The 17,617-nt window shown below is 36.0% G+C and overlaps 1 protein-coding gene across 1 annotated transcript in view; it reads right to left on the reverse strand.

Moving 5' to 3' along the window:
• The window catches only part of LOC107293106 (protein jagged-2-like), a 45,967-nt gene that overhangs the window by 26,490 nt on the left and 1,860 nt on the right, over positions 1 to 17,617 (reverse strand). The window lies entirely within an intron of this gene.

A 17,617-nucleotide genomic window follows, 5' to 3' on the forward strand; every position in this document is an offset into this window, starting at 1 on the left:
GAGAATAGATTACAACTTAAGCCAAATTTATGCAGAAATATTGACAATTTCAAAGGCTTCACAAATTTTAAGCACCACTATATTAGACAAATATATGATTCAGTTTTGAATAAAACATGCTATTTTACAAAACAAAGGTCTATGTTATTAAGCAAATTTGGGTAGTAAGACTGGTATATTGTTGAAAGTTACCAGCTGCCACAGAAATTGATTTTGCAGCAGGAAACACATAAAGCCTCTCTGATGTAAGGGAGGAGAGATCCTCTTAATAACATAAAAATATCATTTATGGCAGTGGTGGCAAACCTATGGCATGGGTGCCAGAGGTGGCACTCAGAGCCCTCTCTGTGGGCACACATGCTGTTGCCCCAGCCTCGCCTCCCCCTGCAACCCCCTCCTCTCCAGCAGACCCCCTGAAGGAGAGTCACCCGAGCGGAGCCCATGCAGAGCAGCGCAGCCAAGGACAAGACTCTGCCCTCACACCCCATCATGCACAGTTGATGCTGCAGGGCGCGGGCAGAGGGCGTGACCGCCATAGTGCTGCTGGGCTGCCTGGGCGATCTGCGGCGGGCCCTGGAGGCGGTGAGTGGCCCTGCGGGCAGGTGGGGTGGGGGATGGGGGAGCGGAGTGGGGTCAGAGCCAGTTTTTGGGCACTCAGTCTCTAAAAGATTCGCCATCACTGATTTATGACCTAAGTGAAAGTTAAGCAATCCAAGAAATTGTTTACACACACATATGTCTTCAGAAAACTTTTCCTTTCACACGTTATCTAATGACCACAGAAAAATGCAAGCAATTCTTCCTAAAAAAAAAAATATCATTTCTTGCAGTTAAACAAGCAAACAAGCAATCTCTAGGCAATCTCTCCTATGTCTGACCCCACCCATCACAGAGCAGAGCAGAGCAGATTGTAGTAGAAATGATTATTAGAGAGTAAGCAGACACACAATGAGGAATACATTGCCCTGCTTTAGCTGCCAGCACATTCTTTTCAATGTGATTTCTCCATTGTGTGTCTGCTTACTTTCTTGTAATCCCTTTCTCTCCAATGAATAAACCTTATTTCCGTTCTTACTAATTATCTGAGCAAATCAACCAACATTATCCCAAACATGATTGCTAATCCAAGACTACATATACCCCTGAAATCAGAGCCTGCTTGAAATTCAGACAGGATTTTACAAAGGCTGTTAGATGAAAAAGTTAACTAAATATTTTACATCATACCTTCTGCCAGAAATTATACTTGAAACAGTTATAGTAAAATAAAAAATAAAACCACACAAATCAATTAAAATAACTGAATAAATAATGATTTAATCACTAGAGATGTGAGATGAAATATTATATCAACTCATTCTGACATTCACATTAAATTAAACATATGGAGGGTTCAAAATTCAAAAACAGTAAGGAAATCTTGTATGGAATAGGGAGTTAATATATTACATCAAATTGTTCCTATATGAGTAAGAGCAATACAAATATAATCATCTGAAAAACCTAGATCAAAAGAGCTCTCTGAGGTCTTAAGAAAGGTAATAGATGTCCAACAATTGGACACAAATCTTTTCACTCTCTGGAAAATCATCTACAAGTAGAAATGTTTTTAAACAACTACAATTTCCACAGGTCTGGACATTTCTGGAAGTTCCATTTGAGTGCAGAATGAAAGATGCAAGAAGTCTCTAGAAAACCAGAATTTCATCATATAACCCCAGTGATGGCGAACCTTTTAGAGACCGAGTACCCAAAAACCGCCCCGCCCCCTGGCCCGCCCCCACTCCACCCCACCCTGCTCCTCCCCCACACTGCTCGCAGGGCCACCCACCACCTCCATGGCCCCCTGCAGATCACCCAGGTGGCCCTGCAGCACCATGTTGGCCACGCCCTCCACCCGCACCCGACAGCATCATCTGCACGCAATGGGGTACGAGGGTGGAGTTTTGTCCCTGCTGTCCAGCTGCCATGTGTTTGGCTGCGCTGCTCCACGCGGGCCATGCCCAGGGGTGACTGTCCTCTGAGGGGGCTGCTGGTGAGGAGGGGGCCATGGGGGGAACAGGGCTGGGGCAACAGCATGCCTGCCCACAGAGAGGGCTCCAAGTGCCACCTCTGGCACTCGTGCCATAGCTTCACCACCATTGACATAACTATAGGCTGATCTCACTATTACTGATGTCAAAATGTATGAGTTTACTATTAGAAAGAATCTAGACAAATTATTCCTGCACTGAAGGAAACAGTTGTCCAAAGGAACACCAGGCAAGATCAAAGTTTACTTATAACATCTAGGCAAAGACTGAACAATATGCTACAGATATATGAGACAAAGTTAAGAGTTATCTGGTCACAGTAGCTCAGCCAAAAGCTCAGCCAAAAGCGGACTTTATATAACAATGTCTCTTTACATGCCATTAAATCCACCAAGTAATGGCTAGACTGTATATTCAAGCAAATGGTATAGGGTTTCCTGCCTGAGCAGGGGGTTGGACCAGATGACCTCCAAGGTCCCTTCCAACTTTATTATTATTATTATTATTATTAATAATAATAATAATAATAATAACTAATTATTATTATTACTATACAGCTGAAAAAATTCCACAAGAAAAAGTGGGAAAAAAGTCCTCCCAATTAATATCTGAAATTGGCAGATAGCTATAAGAAATATCTACTTAATATTCTTTTGTCAAAAGGAGCAATACTAGAGATTAGTGCCAAGGATATATCACCTTTACTTTTGTATAATGTTTGAATGAATATAAAATGTTGATGTTTCCACATATATTAAAAAAAACTTTTTCACGACTGTATCATTTGCCAAAAGCAAGTGGCAATACCTTCAGTTAAAAACAGTTTTACATTTAGTTATTGTCCTAGAGTCTTAATTATTTCAAAATGCTCTCTATTATTACGATATATTCTCTTCAGCTACATATTAGATTTTGCTAAAATATAACATATAACATCAAGGGAAAATTACTTTGGCATATGTACTTTACATTTTAATTTAGTTTAAAATTGCAGATTAAAATTTGTTGACTTAAAATTAAATCAACAAAAGTTATTTCATGTATGTCAGACACCCATATGATTTTAAGGATGAAAATTTTAGTGATATGTTCAGAAACAAAACAAAACATTTAAGCACATATGACCATGTATATAGTGGTTCTTTTTTGTCAATATTTATGTTCATCTTAATTACATACCAATAGTGTGGAAATCAACAAAAGGACAAAGGAAATAGATACTGTTTTTGGTTACAATTGCTAAAGAGTTAAAAAATGATATCTACATTTTTTTATATCTGAACAAGCATCCTATCATCAGGAATTTTGACTGCAGGACTAATTATAAATTTGATTTGTTTTAACTCCCATTGTTCCTCTCTTCTAAAGATAGCTGAATTGATAAAATGTATCAATAAAAATTGCATCTAGACAACTCAAGCCTACTTTAGCAGAACCAACCTTTAGCAGTCCCAGAATTTTTGCTAACTCAAGGATGGAAGACATGCTATGATGAAATGTTCAAAGAGAGTGGCTTATATCTTTAACTTTTCTTAAATTAACCTGTATCTTATCTATGACATTTCTCTTAATGGCCTTGATTAAAAAAGTAATCTTTTATAAGATAGAGAGTTTGTAGTAGTGATTAAGGAGCTGGCCTAGAAATCAGGAGACTGAGAGACTTTTTTGCTGTTTTGTTTGTAAATAAGGTTGCTGTTTTTGCTTTTCTTTCTAAACAGCTTGCTGGAAGAAAAATGGGTGCTTGATGTTTCCTATATATATACCTTATATACCATCTTAACCCCTTTGGGATTTTATGAAGTTATTGGGGTGCACAAAAGGAAGAAACAGTAAGCTAAGGAAATTGGAGACAAGTTATAAAAACAAAGAAAAGGTAGTAAGCTAAAGCTTACTTTACATCAATATAATTTCCCATACTTCTCTATACCATTGTATTTCTGCAAACTGTCCTTGCTTCTACTATTTAATCTATATCCCACCGTTATCATTTTTATAAACAACTCAATAGGTATAAAATGCCTTGTCCTTATCATTATCTGACCTCTTAATTCTATAAATAACCCTAAATATTATTTAAAAATATCACAAAATCATGTACAGAATCCCTTTAGAGCAGGGGTGTCAAACTGCCGGCCCACGAGTCGGTTTCATCATACTGAAGCTGCGCCCAACCCCATTGCCGGCAATGCAAAAAGAGTTGCGATACGTCACAACACATCACGTGATGTGGCGAGTTTGACACCCGTGCTTTAGAGTTTACAAGTCAACGCTTTTCTGCTTTAAACCTATTTGAATCTCACACCAGACTTCATGTGAAAAGTAAATGCAAACTGAAGCTTGACAAGTCAGTGTATTAGTAATCTTTATATTTACTGAATGTAAATCAACAATTGCCATTACCTGTTTGCAGAATATAGCACAACACAAATATAATCTATAAGGTTTACCCACATGAACTCTAACTTCCCCACAATATATTTTCAAAAACAGCAGTAACTTCCCAGACTGGTAGACATGAAGCGATAAACAATTATTTTCTATCTAGCCATAAAGTTAACACTTTTTTCCAATCAACACTCCATTTACATATCACCAATTCAAATCCAACTGTCCTTACTGATCGAAAAGTTGGCTGGAAAATGTTTGCATAAGCTCTTAAACAATAGCCTAATCACCATGTTTGGATCATTCATAACAGTCAGCTTCTGTGTGATATTCCATTCATATGGAAAGCAAACCTGGAGGAATTCAAGATAAAATCAAGACCCCAAGCTTTTCAGAGATGTAGATGCTTTCCCCCTTCCTTTTTGAAGTTTTCAAATAGGGGATATTCAGGACAGTTTCTATTTCTGCCTTGAGAAGGGAAATGGATGATTCATAAGGTGCTTCACAATTCACATATAAGACTAAAACTAAAAATATTCAACAGAAAAAAATATAGCCCTTAAGGCTTTGGTTATGCTCAAATATCACTGATTAATTTGGTTATACCAATTGAAACAAATGTAATCCTTGATTATGGTCACAGAGATATTCAGCTACAAATACCGAGTAGAGAGCTAATGATTTAGGACTTACTAGAGCAGGGGAGCAGCAGTCTGACAATCATGTATCGCTAATATAGAGGAAGAATCAAGATCAAGATCACTCCTTTTTGTTGTTTTAGCAGCTGAACAAGAGATCAATATCATAAAGTGATCACTAATCCTAACCCTGCTTCTTGCTCAATAGATAACACAAAACATCTAGGAATGCATTACTAATGAATTACAGGCAAAATTGTCTGTGGCTATCCACCTGTAAGATAGAGGAGAATCTTTTAATTAGATGTGTGGAGGTAAATATACAACTAATACTGAAAACAGGACTTTTATTTCCAGAATCCCCTTTAGAAATCCTGACGTAGTTATAATTGATTTCACATCATCTAGTGGACTTAAAGTCTAACTGGAACATTTACAACTTTGATTTCAGAATCACACTGAATTATGCCAAACTTATGCTAGTTGATTTGAAATACAGAAAAGAACATGGAAAGCATGTGATATCTACATATGCCACATCTTATTTACCCACATCTCTAAACAGAAGTGATATAAAGGTTAAGTTTAATGCCACTGAGTATCATATGTAAAAGATCAAGTTCACACTTGAAAGTCCAACTAATTTATTGCTAATTATGCCTATGCATAGGAATCTTCCCAACTCAGAAGATTGGACCTGATCTTTCGCACCTGACAGGGATGTGTTTAACGTTATAGGAGAGGATGAATTATTAAATTTGTTTATACAATATTTGTTGTGATTAAGGTTGAAAGTTACTTGTCAAGCACAGGAAAATCAGGGAAGTCCAGGCAGTTCAAACGTATATAAAAGTTTATTGCAAGCTTATGCTCTCTACAAGAATCTGAAATACTAATGGTCAAAGCAAAAAGATAGTAGATAAGAGTCAATGAAATTCAAGATGGGTTGGACTTACCAGTAGATCTCTTGTAGGAATGAAAGGACTCGAGACTGATGACGCATTTGAGCCCTTCCTTGGGCTCAGCGTGGTCATCTCCTACAACTTCTTTATATATTTACCTTTTCTTTTTACTTGCACTTTTTCTTCTTTCTTTCCACTCTTTTCTTTCTTAAAGTTTAGTTTATATTAGTGCTTATTATTGTAATTAAAATACATTTTGTGTTGCTAAGATCAAAGGAAAAGGAGTGAGAATTTGCTTTAATAATTCCCACTGAGTTTTCTTCTGCCATACAAAGGCACATTCAAAATGGTTTGAAGGTATTTGGTGTTGCTATTTTTCAACACTGAAACCAAACATTTTTTCACTGCTGCCTACCATTTCTACCTCCAGATAGCAAAGTCCTCATACTCTGTTTGCCAAGATCACTCCATTCTCTCAGGTGGAAATGAGATCTGCTGGAGGACTATCAAGTAGTAACATGAGAGGGATTCAGCTTTTCTTCACCTAGACTTTATCATTCTAAATCAAAATAATTGGAGTAATATTGCATTTGGGACTAATCTATTGCAATTACATTGATTTGAAACTAATTTATGCAAGCTCCAGCAAAGATAGTGGGTTCCCACATACATACAGGGCAAACATAAATGAGAATTCATCTGAAGCCTGTACTTTGAATTCTCCACAGGTTTCCCCATCTCCACAGGAACATTAATATACTTAAAATAACATAAACCTATAAGGACAGAGTGGGAAGAGCAACTGAATCTTTCCACCTATTTCACTTTCCAAGTTGTCACTCTACTCAAAGCTTAGCAACATGGGAAACATTTTATAGAATAATAATACAGAGACAGTATTGAATGAAGTTAAATATTCTTTTTAAGAGGTACAATGTAATATCCATGCAGTGTTACTTTGCAGCATTTACATATAGCTCTCTATTTGAACCTGTTTCTCTCACAAACCTATGCCCCTTCTTAATTCTTTCTGGATTTCTCAGCAGTATTCCATTATCACAAGCAGTATTCCATTATCACTAACCTTGGTTGACTGCCTTACAAGAGTTGATAAAGGAAATGCATTACAATGGTCCTTAGGGACAGTTTCAGTCAGTAGTTATAGTTATAGGAGAAGACAACCTTGTGGCTATAAATTTGTGAAGTGTCACAGAGCTTAATATTTCTCGTTAATTAACATCCACATTAAGTTGCTGGGAAAGCTCACCTGATCATTTGAATGACAATCATCAGCATGCTTACCACCTCAGGGCATACAAGTGATATTGGAACTTCTGCCCTGGTGTCTAGAGGCTATTAAGATCTAGATACAATTAAATAAGCTGTAATTAAACTCAAGAAAGATGCGATTACTATCTGCCCAATGAGGAATTAAATTCCACATGTTGTTTCTTGAACAGAAGACACCATTCTTCAGGAAGCCACAATAGTAACTTGGGGGATCGTTGTTGGAAGGAAGTGGAAACTGGTCAACGGGTTTTTGTTCCGCTCTGGCAAGTGCACCAGTTGTGGATCTCCTGTTATAAATGAACATTATATTTACAGGCCTTTCAGACGTAAAAAGCTCTATATAACGTGGAATCAACATCTCTCCAGGACCCATTTTTTCAGACCCATCGATTGCAATCAAATAAGGACAGGTTCTTAAGTGTCTGGCGTTTTCCAGAGGTGAGGAGGTATTGCCTTTCTATAATGGTACCAATTTGTGTAAAAGTTTTCCTTTAGATATTAGATTTTCCCCACAGGGGAATCTATAAGAAATGAAAGGCAGAATTATTCCAAAGAGCCTTTAGTAATTAATTGGTGTCCTAATGGACACATTGTATTTATTTTGATACAGATTTTAGTCATGAATATTTTTAGCATCTTAATACATACATTTGAAATTAACAGAGCAGTTAATATGCTAAAATTTATTATAGACAAATGGTTGGTGTATGTTACTGCTATTTTAATTGCTGTGCATTCATGTGGATTCAGTTCATGTAACTTTAATAAATGGGGAGTTTTTTTCAAAATATCAAAAGACTATAGTTCTAGAACCTGTGGAAAGGAAGAATTAGATTCAGAAACTTTACTACTACTACTGTGGTTTCTTGGTTTTTTGCTTAGTATGCTTCCAAGATTTTGGTTTATAAAACATATTTTATGGTTTCCTGTGTTGTATCACACCCAGCCATTTATGATTTATTTATCATTTAAAAAATCATGATGCAATGCAATGTCTTAACTAGACCACAACTTTGTATTTACTGTTGATACTTAATACCACTTAGAATGTTCAAAATTATCTCTTTCCATAAACATGAAATTAATCTAAAGAAAAGCATTCGGAAAGCAAAATTTTATGTTTCTGGCCAGACAATATCCACTTCCTCCAGAGTCTTCAGTTTCTTAGCAACCTCATCAAGCAAACCTAAATTTGCAATCTTTTATTGGTCTTTTGTGACACACACATAGACATATATACATACTTTTTATATGATGAGTTATGGGCTTAAAATGCTCCCTCATCCTGCAAACTAACATATCCCCATTTTGTTTTTGCAATCAGTACTTACTTCTATAGAATAATTTTAAGTATCAGAGGTATGCTTTCAATGGCAAAGTGAGAAGTTATCAAATTTTCAAAGTAGAACCAAATGTATCTATTATTTTACTGAATTATCAATGGGTAGTTTGGGTATAAATAGCAATTCGGTAAAATAGCAATTTGGGTATAAATAGCAATTCGGTAAAAATATGATCATTCAGTGCTAAGAAATAGTACAGTAGCCTTTTATAGTTGCAACTCAACTTGTAAATTAGTTTACATTCCTCTACATGTAAAAAACCAATGTTATGCAACTTTAAGCATCATGTAACTTTGCGCCAGTCACCTTCACTTAGTCCATTCTATCCCATAGAGTTATTGCTGGAGGAGAGAATATTATGTAAATCTCCTTGAGTTGTTGAATGAAAGGTTCAATATAAAACTATTTTTTTTTAAAAAAAAGTAACCATAACTCAGCCATATATATAATCTAGGAAGAAAGAAAAAGCCCCAAATGACTGGTCATCAAGAGATATAAGCAATATTTTATGTCAAAAAAGTATTAGCGTATCATTGACACAATAACATTTTCATAAATGGTCACATTGGAGAACCATTGGTAACTGAAAATCTAGACCAGTGATGGCGAACCTTTTAGAAACCGAGTGCCCAAACTGCAGCCCAAAACCCACTTATGCATCGTCGAGTGCCGGGTGGATGTGGCCCATTGGCTGGGTGTGGCCAATTGGGTGGGCATGGCTGCAGTGGTAACGGCAGACTGGGTGGGACTAAAAAGTTCAATCAATCAATTCCAACTTTGCAAGATCTTTTTTTCCCCCGCGAGAAGGTGAAATTGACAACCTTTTTTTTTTTGCACACATCAGCGGAGGCCTAAAGCAAAAAGGTTTTATAAAACCCAGCTGAAGGCCTAGGACTGGGGTGTGCCCACAGAGAAGACTCTGAGTGCCGCCTCTGGCACCCGTGCCATAGGTTCGCCACCACTGATCTAGACTGCCTCTTTTAACTAGCAACCATAATAATTACCTAGAAAGAACAAACTAATGCTACTAATACCTGCAGACACAAACTAAGCAGGAATCCTCAGAATCTCAGTCAATTATTTCTATAGGTTAGCAGCAACAATTTTATCTAAAATTGTACAATAATTTATTCAATTTATACGTTCCCCTAATTTCCACCAATATTCAATACTCAGTATTTTTATGAAACATATTTCAGTTAAGGCTTGTAGGAATATTGGATAAAAATAAATCATTTTTGTTCTTTGGCCTGTATAATGTATTTATATATCTCTATATAATACAGATATAAAACCTACAGATCAAGAAAACACACAGCACAAAGTACTTTAAAATTCCTTGAAAATAAAATCCTGTTTTTAATTTGCTTTGTGAAGTCACGCTTTGTTTTGTAAACATTTATTAAGTCAAAAGGAAAATGCAGAACATTTAATATTTTATATACTATTTATAGTATTAAAAATACTCCATTTCTAAAAAGTGATTCTTGATTTAATCTCATTTCAAATAAAATGCAGACACAAATTGACAGCTGAGTTTTATTTATTTTATTTCCATTTGTGGACTTTTAATTTTGTTACTGTTTGTTAAGAAATACATAGTATTTGGACAAAGAAGGTAACTTTCTGATCTAGGCTCTCTCCGAACTGCGGCTGTTTGCCAGATTAATATATTAGCATTTGATTGAAAAACATTGTGAGAGAACGATTTCAATGTATTAGTTGCTGAGTTCCTTTAGCAATAATATGTGTTTGTGTGAATTATAACATAACATTTCATTAAGACAGCGGCCTCCAACCTTTGCTGCTTGGTGGCCCGGCTAGGGGGGAGAGGGGAACTGGGCCGTGTGAGTGGCAGGCCAGCATGCGCAAGCACGCAGCCCTTGTATGAGTGGCAGGCAGGCGTGCAGCTCAACTTGCGCTAGTGCCTGCCGGCCTGCCACTCATGCAAGTTGAGCTGTGCACGCGCCCAATTCCAAATAGGTAACAGCCCGGTAATGGGCCACAGCCTGGAGGGTTGGAGGCCCCTGCATTACGACAATAGCCTTGCTATAGTGGCAAAGATGTATATAAACATGCAACTAAATTAGGCAAAGTAGCCCATGAATGAACATAAACCTAATGGGACATCAAAATCCAAGACTATTACATATAATTTAAAAAAACAATCCCAACCATCATAAGCTAATTTATACTGATTTCTTAAACACAATACCTCCTAAATAAATTAAATGTTCTGTAGATATCAATAGAACATTGCCACCTTCCCTACTCTTTTACAGAATCCAGGGAATGGGAATCAGCACATAAATAACCTCTGGCTTCCTTTCACAGTTACAAAAACATCTACTGGATAAAAAGAGTGAAGTAGGCAATCAGAATCAGGTTTGCCATTATTTATTATGTGCCATTAAATTGTTTTTAACTCCTACTGGCCACATAGTTTTTCTCCATATGAATCTCCCCAACCTGGTCCTTCATATCTTCCAATGGTACATTCTTCACCACTGTAAAAGAAGCAATCTATGTTGCTGATGGTTGTCCTTTCCTTCTACCTTACTCAACATTCGAGTTCCAGGTCTTTTCATAATGTATCAAAAGTAGGATAATTTGAGCCTGGTCATTTTTTCCCAGAATGAAAGCTCTGGGTGGATTTATTTAATGATCTACTTGTTTGTTTTCTTGGCTGTATACAGTATCCTCAGGAGTTTCTCTAACACCAAAGTTCAAAGGCATCAACACATTGCTTTTTCAAAATCCAACTGTCACTTTCATAGTTTCACAGTTAATATCATGATTCCATGATTCTGATTTTTGTTGGTACAGTTACAACATGGCATTTGAATATCTTCTCCAGAGTCATCATGGCTACTATACCAAGAGACAGTCTGTGGCATATTTCGTGACAGTTTATTCCTTTACTGTTGAAGATTGATACTAAAAGACAGAAACTATCCATTTTATCTTAAAACTTTCATATTATCAGCTGAATTCTTACATCAATTATGCAACTTAAAAGTTCTCCTTAGAGGAAAAAATAGTATTAATAGTATTAGTATTGCTTCTATTTTACTGTAAGTTTCATTAATCCACTTTGAAATAAAAAGTCATTTTAACAAATTAGTTTGATTACAATACACTATATTTTTAAAGTCTTAAACAGTTATTACAGGTATTCCTGTAATACCTGTAGCAACCATAGTTAGGCCTGGCAACTTGATTTTAAGAGATCACATCCACTTATTCAATGACTTTAATGTTTTGGTTTATCAAAAGTTTACAAGGATACAAGGCAGTTCTAATAAGGTTATTTTGTTAATTCTTATAAATAATAGTCTTCAAAACAAATCTGTAATAAGCTAGACAACTTTTTTTTTTATTTTTTATTGAAAATTTTATAAAAGTTTTACAATATAATTCCCCCCCTCCCCAAAACCCACCCTTCCACTCCCCCCTCCCTCCCCCCACTTCCCAGAGCCAATCACAGGGTTAACAATACAATAACCATACTCTATCTAACATTAATCAACTATTAAAATAACAAATCTATAACATCCGTTAACTCTCTTTTAAACAAATATATTAGTATTAAACACAATAATTATAACATCATATTAATAAATATAAATAAAAATAAGTAACCTATTTTCAGCTAGACAACTGACCTAGTCTTAACCTGACTCTCTCATGCCTGACTTCAAGATTCTTTTTAAGAATTTACGGTTTTGGTTGGTATGTTCAGTTCCTGAACAGCAGCCTTTCACTATCTACCCAGTAAGAACTATATCCTCCCCATCCCACATAATAAACAGTGCATAGATTTACTCTTTCAATTAAGAACCACATTCTGAGCAAGATAAGAGAGCTTCAAGGTAACCAAACAAATCTAACATTTAATCATGAGTAGTGATAGCATACAATTTTGGGAGGTTGAGGTGAGCTATCTCCTAAGACTGCAAATGTACAGGACTCATTGCCATGACATGTTGTGAAGTAGTTTCAAACACATTCAGACAATGTTCCAGAATGGCTTCTGAATGTTTAGTTTATTTAGAAGTTAACTTAATTGGTATATTTTAAAAAATTACTAATTTGCTTGAGATATTTAAACTTCACACTACACTCATCTTTCATTGCAAATTAATATCTTAATAAGAGCAATGTTTTACAAATGTTGCTTAAATTTATATTAATCATTGTAATTGTTCACCATCCTGACCACTTTCTATGATTTGCTTTTTCACCCATTCTATTCTAATAGATTCTATTAGCTTATCTCAGATTTACCCTATCAGTCCTATGCAGAATACAAACTTGAATTTGCTCGAATTAAAAAATAAACTTTTTTAAAAACATGGAAAGGAAAGCATGAGCAAAGTCATCATTAGAAAATAGGCAATCCAAAACAGTAATTAAAGCTATGTAGATAGTTTAATATATTTAATATATTAATATATGAGAAACAATTTGGATCATATATTTCATTTCTATAAAAATAGCTGCAAAATAATCCAGAAAATACAGGTAAAAATATTATTGTTCTTTTTTCCAAAACTATAGCAACATTATCACAATCACAGTAAAAGCACTGAAGTTATCATTAGTCTATAAGTTGAAAAGTTGGTGCTGCCCTTTTTTGACCACATATTTTCTCCATTCTAATTTGTACACATCATCTGATTCTTCACCTATTTCAATCATAAGCCCATCACTATTATATCTAAGTCCATCCACCTTGCTGTAGGTTGCCTTCTTCTCTACTTTCCTTCCATAATGTGTCCAAAGTAGAAGAATTTGAATGTGGTCATTTATGTCTCAAGAGAAAATTCTGAATTGATTTCTTCAATAATCCATTTGTTTTCTTGATTGTCCATACTATTCTCAGCAGTCTTCAACAACATCAAACATCAATATTGTTTTTATCCTAATTCCCACCTTACTAAAAACTTTAAATATATATGACAAGCTATATACAAGCATATATATGACATGCCAAAACAAAAAATTGTAACTCCTTCATATACAGCTGTGATAGTAAAATCCCCTATATGTTTTATAGATTTCAATAAAATGTTTATTTAACAAATTTATATAGTCACCCATCTACCCAAATAATTGTGATTTTTCCACATTTTCCACAATTTAAAAAGAGTAAAAAAAACTATGGTAAATTATATCACAGGACAGATACCTCTATTGCAGAGTGTAGGAAAGAACAAACCTAAGGTCAGACTTATGTTAATCACTATAAAAGACAATAATTCATAAAATTTTATCAGGAAAAGCAGTGGTAAGTTGCATAGAAGTCTTATCTTCTGTACTATGGGAAGCATTCTTCCCATCTTACTTTGCACAGTGAAGGAGATTCATGTTTTCATTTCCACTGCCTTTCCTCAGGTTAATTTAACAATTTGCAGACTGTTCATCCTGTGGCATTGTGGTTTGAGTGATATGGTTTTGTTAAAACATATCCGTTACCCTTCAGGCAAGTATGGCTGCTTCTCATCTTTCTTGCACTTTACTAGCATACCCACAAATCAGCAGATATGGTCTGCTGTACCATTATTTTTGAAGAGTGGTTTCAAAGAACCTTAGTGTGACTCTGCCTCATATTTCTGTAAGTAGCGATATATATATATTATGGCGATTAAGAATGAAATATTTTAATTTTCATTCTTAAACAATTGTGCCTAGCTATTATTTAAAAACAATTATATTTAGAATAAGGAACTCAATAAAACGTTGTTTCAGTTACCCTCTTATAAACAATAGCATAGGAATATTTTAAAAATAAAAATATTACATGTGAAAGAAAAACCTGAAATATTTTTATAGATTATCTTGCTATTATATAGCTTTTAAATAACCTTTTTGAAATGTGATAAAGCCAGGACAAACATTTATGGATCCTAGTCTCATTACTTCAGCTAAATTTGACTTTTTCCCAACTTCAAACACTTGGCACAATGATTTAAACCAGTGGTTCTCAACCTTTTTAATGCCGCGACCCCAACCGGTCGTACGTCGAGGACTAAACCAGTCGTAAGTCGAGGACTACCCAACCGGTCGTAAGTCGAGGACTTTCCCTGCCCGGGAGCACCGCACATGTATGGTTCCACCCCCTGCGCCGGCCGAGGCGTAGCTGGCAAGCGGCAGAGACGGAGCAGGCCGACCACCAGCTGGCCCAGCCCAAGGGAGGTAAGGCACCCGCCGGAAAAGGGGAAAAAATGGCGGACAAAAAAAATGGCGGACAAAAAAATGGCGGACAGCCTTGCTTGGCGACCCCCGTGAAATGGTCGATCGACCCCAAATGGGGTCCCGACCCACAGGTTGAGAACCACTGATTTAAACGAAGTATTAATATTGCAAAGTCAACAGGTTGAAAAGATGCTTATTGTCAGATCTTGAAGTAAAGCAATACATCAAATTAAAGGAAATTTTAAAACGGTTAAAACATAAAAATATTATCATTAAAGCATACACAAAGTGTTTTAGTCAAAATTAAGTGCTGAAGATAAAATATGACCTTTTCAAAATGTGATTAAAAACTAAGCCAGTTAATCAGAAGACTGTTTTGGCATCCAGATCTGTATAAAGGCAACAGAATATACTGAACAATGACCCACTAGTCTCTATCCCCTCAATTAAACATGTATGTTATAATATTAATTATAACTTAATTATAATTAGAACAATTAACCAATGGAACAACCTGCCTCCAGAAGCGGTGAATGTTCCAACACTGGAAGTTTTTAAGAAGAGACTGGACAGCCATTTGTCCGAAATGGTGTAGGGTTTCCTGCCTGTGCAGGGGGTTGGACTCAATGACCTCCAAGGTCCCTTCCAGCTTTATTATTATTATTGTTGTTGTTGTTATTATTATTATTATTATTTATATGCAGACCTTAAGTATCAAGATAACCTAAATTAGACCCATTCATCAAAACCAGTATTTAGTATTAGCAACTACTTTTTTTTCAGGCAGCAAAAATGACCAGTTGCCAATAAAAACTGCTCAGCCTTTGGACTAAGGAACAGCTTTCTAAAATCCTTAACTTGTATGGGTAGACTATAAGAGTTGTGTCTCATCAATGAAGAATTATTCATCACAATTACACAACTATATTCCATACAGAGCATACTCAAATTGTTCCAATTTAATGCTAAAAAATTCCATCATAAAGGAAATCTCATCAGGTATCTGGATCTCCCACAAATTTTGCATTTATAATCTTTTCCTCTAATAAATGCAATGAAAATGATATTTCAATGAAAGGAAATATTTCAAGAACTGAATAGTTTTGATTATACAGTGTACAGTACCTTTTAAGAAAACTATGAAAATATAAATTGCTAGCTTCTAATAGCAACAAAATAGATTCAACAGTGAATGCAACAAGTACAGTCAGGATATGACGTTGACGTTGAACGATTTGTTTGAAGTAAATTTTGACTTTTGTCCTACCTAACATGACATAAACCATACGATAGAAACGAAATAGAAGATAACGATTAATCAATAAAGTTCTGATCGGTGAAAATGTGTGGTTATCTTTGATAAAATTTTTCATGTTTACTGTTTATAAGGATATGTGGACGACATAACAAAGAATTCAGCTTGAGTTTAGGAAAATCATTCCACATACTAACTCTTTTGTGAAGACTCTTTTTTGTTAAGCATTCTAAGGATCTCTCATTCCTTCCCATTTGTTCCCTGTGGTGCATATAATACTGTATTCTGTTTTGCAAACAATCATACATCTAGACATACTCTGGTAAACAGCCAAAAATTAAAGTTATTTACTGCCACACAAGTACTCATGAGCAGAAATCAAAAGCAGCTACAGTGAGGGTGAAAATATGATCCTACAGTTGTTGGGCATTTGATCTGCATGCTTTGGAAACGCTGTAAAAACTCACAGGGACAACTCCACAATTTGGTAGTTTTATATTCTATCAATTTAAATTATATCAAAATTAAGTAAGTATGTGCTTTCAACACATACTGTATACTGCAAGCCCAACTCATCAGTTGAACAGAAAAAAATGTAGTCCAAAGAGTTATGGATAAAAAGATTTTCTAACTTGGCTTTTAATACAACTACACTCTCAGCTCAGTGTCATTTTAAGTTATATTGTCTGATGTTTGCCTTAATATGTATATGTCCAGCTACTGCGTTTTGAAATCATGACTAACTTGTATCAACCCGTCCTTATCACGATTAAAGTCAAGAGTGAACTTTAAAACTTACCCTTTTGCATTGAGTGTACACCACACTTCACATGTACTCAACGGATTTTATACCACGAATTAAATTCTGGTATAAATTAGAAATCGATTGCAACAGTTATTGATTTCCTAATAGTGAGCAGAGTTGAATTAAAAAAAAAAACATGAAGCAAGGAAACAAGAATGCTATGGAAAACCAGGAGCGGGTTTCCAGCTGTTCCCTCCCCCCTACACTGAGCCTGAGGAGACCAAAGCAAGAAGCGAGGCTCCTACGCGCTTCGCCCTTAAGCGCTCTTAGTCCAACGGTCGCTGTTGAGGCGCGCGCCAGGCGGGTGAGTATTCTCGCCACGCCTCCTCCCTACCCGCCAGGTCTAGTCCCAGGAGCCAAGTCGCTCGCGCCTTTCGCGAGCAGCAGCACGCGCCCCGCGCTTTCCCGTAGCTTGGGGCTAAGAGCAGCTGCGTGCTTTGCAGCGGCGGCAGCCGCCGCCTCCTTCCACGCCCCGCCGGCACAATTTTCTTTTTTTGCGCACACGCCCTGTGATACACGTTAAGTATTTCTTTAAAAAGACAAACAAAAAGTAAAAAAAAAATAAAAATAAAAAATAAAAATGAAGGCGCAGCCACGCGGAAAACTAGTTACACGCGCCCTCTGCTGGAAAGACGCTTTGCAAATCCAAGAAGAGTTCAGGAAAACTGGAGGTGTATGTAATACAAATATATTTTAACAGGGTTGGGCAGCAGCACTTTTCGCCGGAGAGAGAAGATGGAGAATCCGAGAATATGCAAGCCGTAAGTA

The sequence above is a fragment of the Protobothrops mucrosquamatus genome, unplaced genomic scaffold, assembly GCF_001527695.2.
Source record: "Protobothrops mucrosquamatus isolate PMUCROS unplaced genomic scaffold, P.Mucros_1.0 scaffold1500, whole genome shotgun sequence".
NCBI lineage: Eukaryota > Metazoa > Chordata > Lepidosauria > Squamata > Viperidae > Protobothrops > Protobothrops mucrosquamatus.